General features: G+C 42.6%; 1 protein-coding gene across 5 annotated transcripts in view; it reads right to left on the bottom strand.

Moving 5' to 3' along the window:
* taok3 (TAO kinase 3) overlaps positions 1-6,773 on the bottom strand; it is a 120,320-nt gene extending 113,547 nt beyond the window's left edge. The window contains exons 1-3 of one of the 5 annotated variants that reach the window (XM_031895437.1): positions 5,984-6,772; positions 5,006-5,069; positions 3,627-3,768 (exon numbers count right to left, since the gene is read on the bottom strand). The gene's annotated coding sequence lies outside the window, so the exon portion shown is untranslated. Of the gene's footprint in view, positions 1-3,626; positions 3,769-5,005; positions 5,619-5,983 lie in introns of those variants that run through there. The other 4 variants (XM_031895450.1, XM_031895427.1, XM_031895433.1 and 1 more) reach the window with 4 other exon arrangements.
* Positions 6,774-7,479: the final 706 nt, after the last annotated feature.

The raw sequence follows: 7,479 nt of genomic DNA on the forward strand, positions 1-7,479 counted from the left end.
ATAACACCGTTTACCCTTTAAACTGTACCATGTATAGAGAATGCAGCATACTACAATGTTATGCTTTATAATTACACAGCTAACATTTAATCCAAAAATTGCATTCAAATTTCAATAACCCTATGTTGTATAAGTTAGTACAATATATGAGCCATGAGGCTGAGGCCAAAAAGCTATAAAATTACCTAGTGTGGCCTAAACTCTACTAGTGAAAAGCTACCTACAGAGGTCAGTAGCATGAAGATGCTGCCATTGTGCAATAGAGTATGATATTGGTATGCCATGAAAAAATCAAGTCACTGATGATGCCACAGTAAAGCTGACTGCTAAAGGCAATATTGTCAGGACTACCACAAAATGAAGTAGATACCCAGTGCTGTTCACGGGTTCATCATAAACATGCCCTAGCTGGTAACTTTAAAGGAGAATGCAAGTCAAAATTTAAAAAGCATACTGCCCAATAGTCCGATTGTTTTGTAAAAACGCCACACTTTTGTCTCACCTAATCAAATATTTACTCAGTCACACTTACTTCACATTTTCTAGAACAGGCAGCCATCTCTAAAAAGGTATTCTCCCTTCCTTTCCCTCCTTACTACACACTGCACATGTGTTTCATTCCCTCCCCCCCCCCCCCTCTGCCAGATCCGCTTCTGATTGGCTGGTGGGCATGTGTAGCTCAGAACAGCAGACAGGATCAAGTTACACACATGCTCAGAGAATAGGAAGGCTGCCGCTGGCAGCCTACAGGAAGGGAGAAGAGAGATTTCAGTGACGTCACTGTAGTCTTCACATTGCTGTAGACTGCCAGAACCATATCTCAGAGAAGCAAGTAGGGATCTGGGAATTTAGATATGCAGTAAGTACTTAAAAAAAGGCCTTTAGACTTACTTTTAATTTATATTAACCTTTCATTGTCCTTTAACAACCATATAAAAAGCTATATATTGCCCTCTTCTCCTCCAGACTCTCTTCTCTCTTGGCCTTCGTGACACTGCCTTATCCTGGTTTTCATCTTATCTCTCAGATCGATCCTTCAGTGTCTCTTACAATGGGGAATCATCTTCTCCCCTGCCTCTTTCTGTCGGGGTTCCTCAAGGCTCTGTCCTGGGCCCCTTACTATTTTCTCTATACCTCCTCACTTGGCAAATTAATCAATTCTTTTGGCTTTCAGTACCACCTCTATGCTGATGATACTCAGATCTATCTTTCCTCTCCTGATCTCAACCCAGAGCTTCTAACTCGTGTCTCTTCCTGCCTGTCCACTATCTCCACTTGGATGTCCCAACGTTACCTTAAATTAAACCTCTCTAAGACTGAACTGGTTCTCTTTCCCCCATTCAATGCCCACATTGTTCCCGAGGTATCTGTAACGGTTAACAATTCTACCATCACCCCATCTTCCCAGGCCCGGTGCCTTGGGGTTATCCTTGATTCTGCCCTGTCCTTCACTCCTCATATCCAATCACTTATCAAATCATGTCACTTTCACCGAAGAAATATTTCCAAAATACGATTATTTATCACCCTGGACTACTGTAACTCCATATTAATTGGCCTTCCCCTCCAAAGACTGTACCCTCTCCAGTTCATATTGAATACTGCTGCCAGGCTCATACACCTCTCCAAACGCTCCTCCTCTGCCATGCCGCTCTGCCAATCCCTACACTGGCTTCCCCTACCATCCAGGATAAAATTAAAACTAATGACTCTCACATTCAAAGCAGTTCATAACTCTGCCCCACCCTACATCTCTGAACTTATCTCTAGGTACCATCCAACCCGCTTGTTACGCTCCTCTACTGACCTGCTCCTCAACTCCTCTCTGATTCCCTCCTCACACACTCGCATTCAAGACTTTGCAAGGGCTGCCCCCCTTCTCTGGAATTCGCTCCCACAGACTTTCTCCCAATCTCTCTGCCTTCAAGAGATCTCTAAAATCACATTTATTTAGAGAAGCTTACCCTAATCTTGTTTAAAATAACCTCAGTGTGCCACTAAAAGCAATAACCTGTGCCACACCTCTCACAACTCTGGTCTTGCCCATTCCCACACCTTGTGTCTCAACCCTTCTCCTTGTAGATTGTAAGCTCTTTTGGGCAGGGCTCTCTTCACCTCTTGTATTGGTTTTTGATTGCTTTATATGTTACTCTATTTGTCCAGTGTATGAAACCCACTTATTGTACAGCGCTGCGGAATATGTTGGCGCTTTATAAATAAATATTATTATTATTGCAAAGATTATTAAGAAGTCATTCAGCTGCATGCTGCAGATTCCCTCCTGATGCAAATTCTGCATTCGATTGGTATCCGTAATCAGGCTGCATCCTGGATCCCTTCTTACCTCTCTAACCGTTCATTCACTGTCTCCTATGCTAACAAAACATCATCTCCAGTTCCTCTTAATGTGGGGGTACCCCAAGGCTCTGTACTTGGGCTATTGTTGTTCTCCCTCTACATGCTGTCTTTGGGAGATCTTATCCGTTCATTCGGCTTTAAATATCATCTGTATGCTGATTATATCCAAATTTATTTTTCGACCTCTTCATTAACAATTGAAACTGAAATCTCCAACTACCTTCTGGCCATCTCCAATTGGATGAACCAACGCCACCTCAAACTGAACCTAACAAAAACTGAACTAATGATCTTTCCGCCTAAGCCTGGTCCTACACCCCCCCTTTATTATCTCTACTGATGGCACCCTCATCAACCCTGTTTAATTTAGCGTGTTGTTTGGGGGTGATCTTTGACTCCTGTCTCTCCTTCTCTGACCATATTAACACCACTGTCAAAACCTGTCACTTTTTCTTACGCAATTTAGACAAAATCCATCCCTTCCTTTCTACTGCAGCAGCTAGGCTGCTCATGCATGCTCTTATCCTATCCAGACTTGACTACTGTAACCTGCTACTAACCGGCCTCCCTAACTCCCATCTTTCCCCCTGCAGTTCAGGCCCTTCCCCTGCTAAAGTCCTTATCGTGGCTTCCTATTAAACAAAGAATATCTTAGAAACTCCTTCTCTTAACCTTCAAAGCTCTCCATTCCTCTGCTCCTCACTACATCTCTTCTCTTGTGTCTCCGTACGTTCCTGGCCAACTCCTTTGTTCCTCTCAGAGAAATCGTTTGGTTGCGCCCCCCACTACTACTGCTGTTTCCCACCTTAAACCTTTCTGCCTTGCTGCCCCTTACATTTGGAATGCCCTCCCTGATTTCCTCCGGAGAGAATCCTCCCTCAGTCTTTTTTAAACTAAACAAAGACTACCAGCACCTGATCTGGGAACTAGCACCCACTGTGACCTACATCACTTATATTTGTGTCTGTAAGTTACCATCCCATATAGATTGTAAGCTCTACAGGGCAGGGACCTCCATCCTCTTGTGTCTTTGACTCTTAACTTGTTCCAACTGTATTTATCTTGTATTTATTTGTATATTTTGTTATACTGTGTATTTATCTATTATTATCTTAATAACCCCATTTGTATTAATGCATTCTACTGTACAGCGCTGCATACTTAAGTAGCGCTTTATAAATAAAGATATACATACATACGTGGATTTTGAGTTTACAGTTTTAACGGCAGTCACAGATACAAAGTCACTAGTATAAGAAAGCCCATACCTGTTTGCCGTGACATGTGTTCCTCAGAAAATATCCTGAAAATGTGCATTGTTGGCAAATCCCGATGACGGGGTTGAAAACTATCACAGAAGTGTATAGTACAGCCTCATCACTGGTTCAGAAATAGGACTTTTGCAGAGTACTGTAAAAAATAGGAAAAAGGTTTTCCCTCAGATTCCATCAATTTATGGATTGTTTCAGCTACTTCCAAATAAGGGTGATATTTTTACTAGCATGCTTTTATAAGTCAGTAAGTTATCAGTAACTTAAAAATGCAATAAGTATTAACTAGAGTTATGAACACTATGGACAGACTAATCCATTTTAAAGCAACACCTAATTTAAATAGGATTTGATGTGTAGGTTTGAAAGCCAAGAAATGATGAAGTTTGGTGTGGGACATTAAAGACTTATTCAATTATAATATCTATATATTTTAAAAGCCATGTTTTAGAGATAATCTACTAGAAAAACCTGCCTCATTTATCAATCCACATTGGTATTTGTTTGCAAATCACACCAATTCGTCTGGACAGCTTGCAACAATTTGAAACTGTTGTAAAGATTTGTGCACTAATAGGATTTAGAGTATGGAAAGTAAACTGTTGCAAAGTCTTGCAATCCAATTATTTGACATTGAAAAACCATAAGATTATCTGAAAAATAAATACATTTGTGTTTATAAACTAGTGTACACATTTATATGTTTTATGGTATAAATTAACATTTTACTCTGCAAACCTACCAATACTTCTGGAAATTCCCCCCCCCCCCCCACCCCATGTTCTCTTGTTTGTGCAATAAACTAAAGATAGCACTGAAGGCCACATGTTGTCCACGGACAAGGAAATACAGTTTGTCAACTTTCTGTTGTTGTGGCCAAGTGAATAAAACTATTTCATAACTTAAATCATATTGTCTATGCATTATTGCCAGTAACTTAGTTTGTCTCCTTGCAACTAAGGTACCAAAGTCTATTGTGCTACTACAGAGCAGGGGCATTCCTACATTACCAGTTCTAAATAAGAAAAAAAATAATGATTCTGTTATTGCCACGATACGCTGCAAGCAGGCAACTCCATAAGAGTGATATGTGTTTTGTAGATAACACATTTTTAAGCACTAAACATTGTTTTTAATTGTCACTCATACATATGCGACTGTTGTCTATAAATCTAGTTCATAGAGTTCATTTATAGAATATAAAGAGACATCTAGTGGCAGGTCCAGTTAAACAGACAAACAGCTATGAAAGCTGTAGGGTTACGAAAATAAATAATAAAAGCAAGAACTAATAAAATACCAATAGAGAACAGAGTTTGGAATTCATCCCTTTTGCACAACTCAGATACCCATCATTAGGCAGTAAAAACAATTACCTCCTTTGGTGGAAATAACAGCAGTCAGGTCGATTGCAACAAGATTGTTCACAGCAGGATTTCACTTTAGAATAAAACAGTTGTAGATAGTCAGGGTGGGGTTGCTTTGTCAAACTGGCAAACAGGCAAGGTGGCTGGCTCAGGACTGGTACATACTAGATTGTTTTGGTTTGTTTCCTGATGGGATGACTAGATAGTAAGCTCTGCTGTGCAAGGACCCACTCCCCATTCATTGTGGGTCTCCATTGGAATATACTGAATGCACTAAGGATAATAAGGGGGCATTCTATATACACACTTGGTTCTAACAATAATAATTATGGTATTAGTATCCAGCAAATGTCATTCAGCCACAGCAGGAGCCTACCAATGAGTTGTAAAGCACACAGAGCCACAAGCATTTAGCAAGCTCTCCTCACTGAATGAATGAGTAAAGAGCATAATCAAGGATGTCCAGAAACACAAAATGGGTGGGAAATAACTTTTCCAATCCTATTTTAATCAAAACCAAAACGGAAAGCAACACAGCAAAGCGCTGGGAACTATGTGCCAAAATGATACGAAAAGGGAGGGTTTTGGTTGAATCCACGATGATGGGCTGCACCTGAATGAGTCATTAGAGCTATAATTGGCCATAGACTCATTTCAAATCACATGATTTTGAGCCATCTTCACATTATGCTGGAAGAACGAATGCGTCGCAGGAAAGGAAAGAGTTAACAAGCACCTTGCAAGCAGTGGGGTAAAGGAATTGTGCGTGTGGCACAGGGAAACACACGAGTGTACGGCAGCACAGCATGTCACTGGCACTTACGCATCATCTGAGGGAGGGTTAGTCATCCTGCGTCTCTCCAGATGTTGTGTAACTACAATTCCCAGCACGCCCTCGGCTGTCGGAGAATGCTGGGAGTTGTAGTTCGGCCACAGCTGGAGAGCAACGATGAGGACTGTTACAATAGGCAAGGGCACTGGTCCTACCTTGGAGGGGAGTGGGCGCTACCGTCCAAGTCCTGTCAGAGCAGTGTGTTTGGGAGTCCGATGCCCGGTAGTTTAGGTGGCCGCGGAGAAAGTGTCCCACACACTTCCCAACAGGCAACTGAAGCAGAAGTCCGAAGAAACTAAGAGCAGCCGCCGCCTCCTCCTCCTCCTCCTCAGAGTAGTGGCTCCTGTCAGCTCCAGGGGTGTGAGAGAGGGCGTGTGGGTCCTGGCTCCTGTCAGCTTTGGGGAGTGGGGGGGTGTAAGAAAGGAGGACGGTCCCAACACAGTGTGGGGGAGGAAAGAGGAGGAACCGATACTGTCAGTGTGAGTACTTCTGGGGGAAGGACTCCTGTCAATTGGCTTGAAGTAGGCGGGGCGCTGTCCTTAAGTGGGTGGGGGAGTAGTGTGAGACCTCCCCTTGAAAAGAAACAATTCCTCTACGCCGCTTCCCGGGGCACTGCTTGTTTGTGGCGTTTCTTGTCCAAACCAAGCGCACAAGTGAAGTGGCCGCTTAGTGAGCGCTGCCCCTGTCCCCCGGGACACTTTACTTACAGATAACAGGAAAATGGAACCTTTTTTTGCGCGAGGAAACGCTTGCAGTGCCAGGCAGAAGCAGCCGAGGGCCGAGAGAGCCGCTGTGTGCAGGCTGCTGTATCTGCGCGCATCGGGCTGCCCTGGCCGCTGGGAATGGGGAAGTGCGTGCTTTCTTGTGTTATTGCAATTTTTTTGGAGGGGGAGACCACGTGAGGCCGGGAGCTCCGCCTTTTCGCGCTCACTGACATTCTGGCGTCTGTGTTAACAACTACGGCTATTTTTAGCCCATTAGCTTACTCGTTAACCCAATATGTGCAAGTGAAACGGAACTAGTGATTTTTAATAAAGATACCCTCACTCGTCCGAGCTATCCGCTGGCTCTATTGTATATATTGTATGCTTTCCTCCTACCGGGGGCATCTCTTTGTTATCAACCACGCACCTACGTCATCTCTTGGCTTACTGCTGGATGAACGTTTAGCTTCCCCTTTAAAGCAGGAAAGTATTAGGGCGTAGGTTATAGGAAGGGGCAGGCGAGCTTTAGAGCTCCAGATGTTACACAACTACAAATCCTATCCTATCTTTCTGCAAGTTGTACAATATAGGCAGTGCCAGAGGTTGCCTTCTGTCTTTCTGGCAGCTCTGGCTATACATTGCCACTTGTATACACGTACAATCTCAGCCATACTTGTTAACAAAGAACCAATAACACTAAAAGTATATGTATAACTTTATTTATAAAGCACTACTTATGTACGCAGCACTGTACAGTAGAATACATTAATATAAACGGGTATTAAAATAGATAAATACAAAGTATTACAATAAACACAAATAAAAGATACAATTTTAATAAGATAAGAGTCAAAGACACAAGAGGGTGGAGGTCCCTGCTCCGTAGAGCTTACAATCTATGCATTTAAATAAAATGTACTGTTACTCAACACTGGTAGAAATTGTGT

The sequence above is a fragment of the Xenopus tropicalis genome, chromosome 1, assembly GCF_000004195.4.
Source record: "Xenopus tropicalis strain Nigerian chromosome 1, UCB_Xtro_10.0, whole genome shotgun sequence".
Taxonomy (NCBI): Eukaryota; Metazoa; Chordata; class Amphibia; order Anura; family Pipidae; genus Xenopus; species Xenopus tropicalis.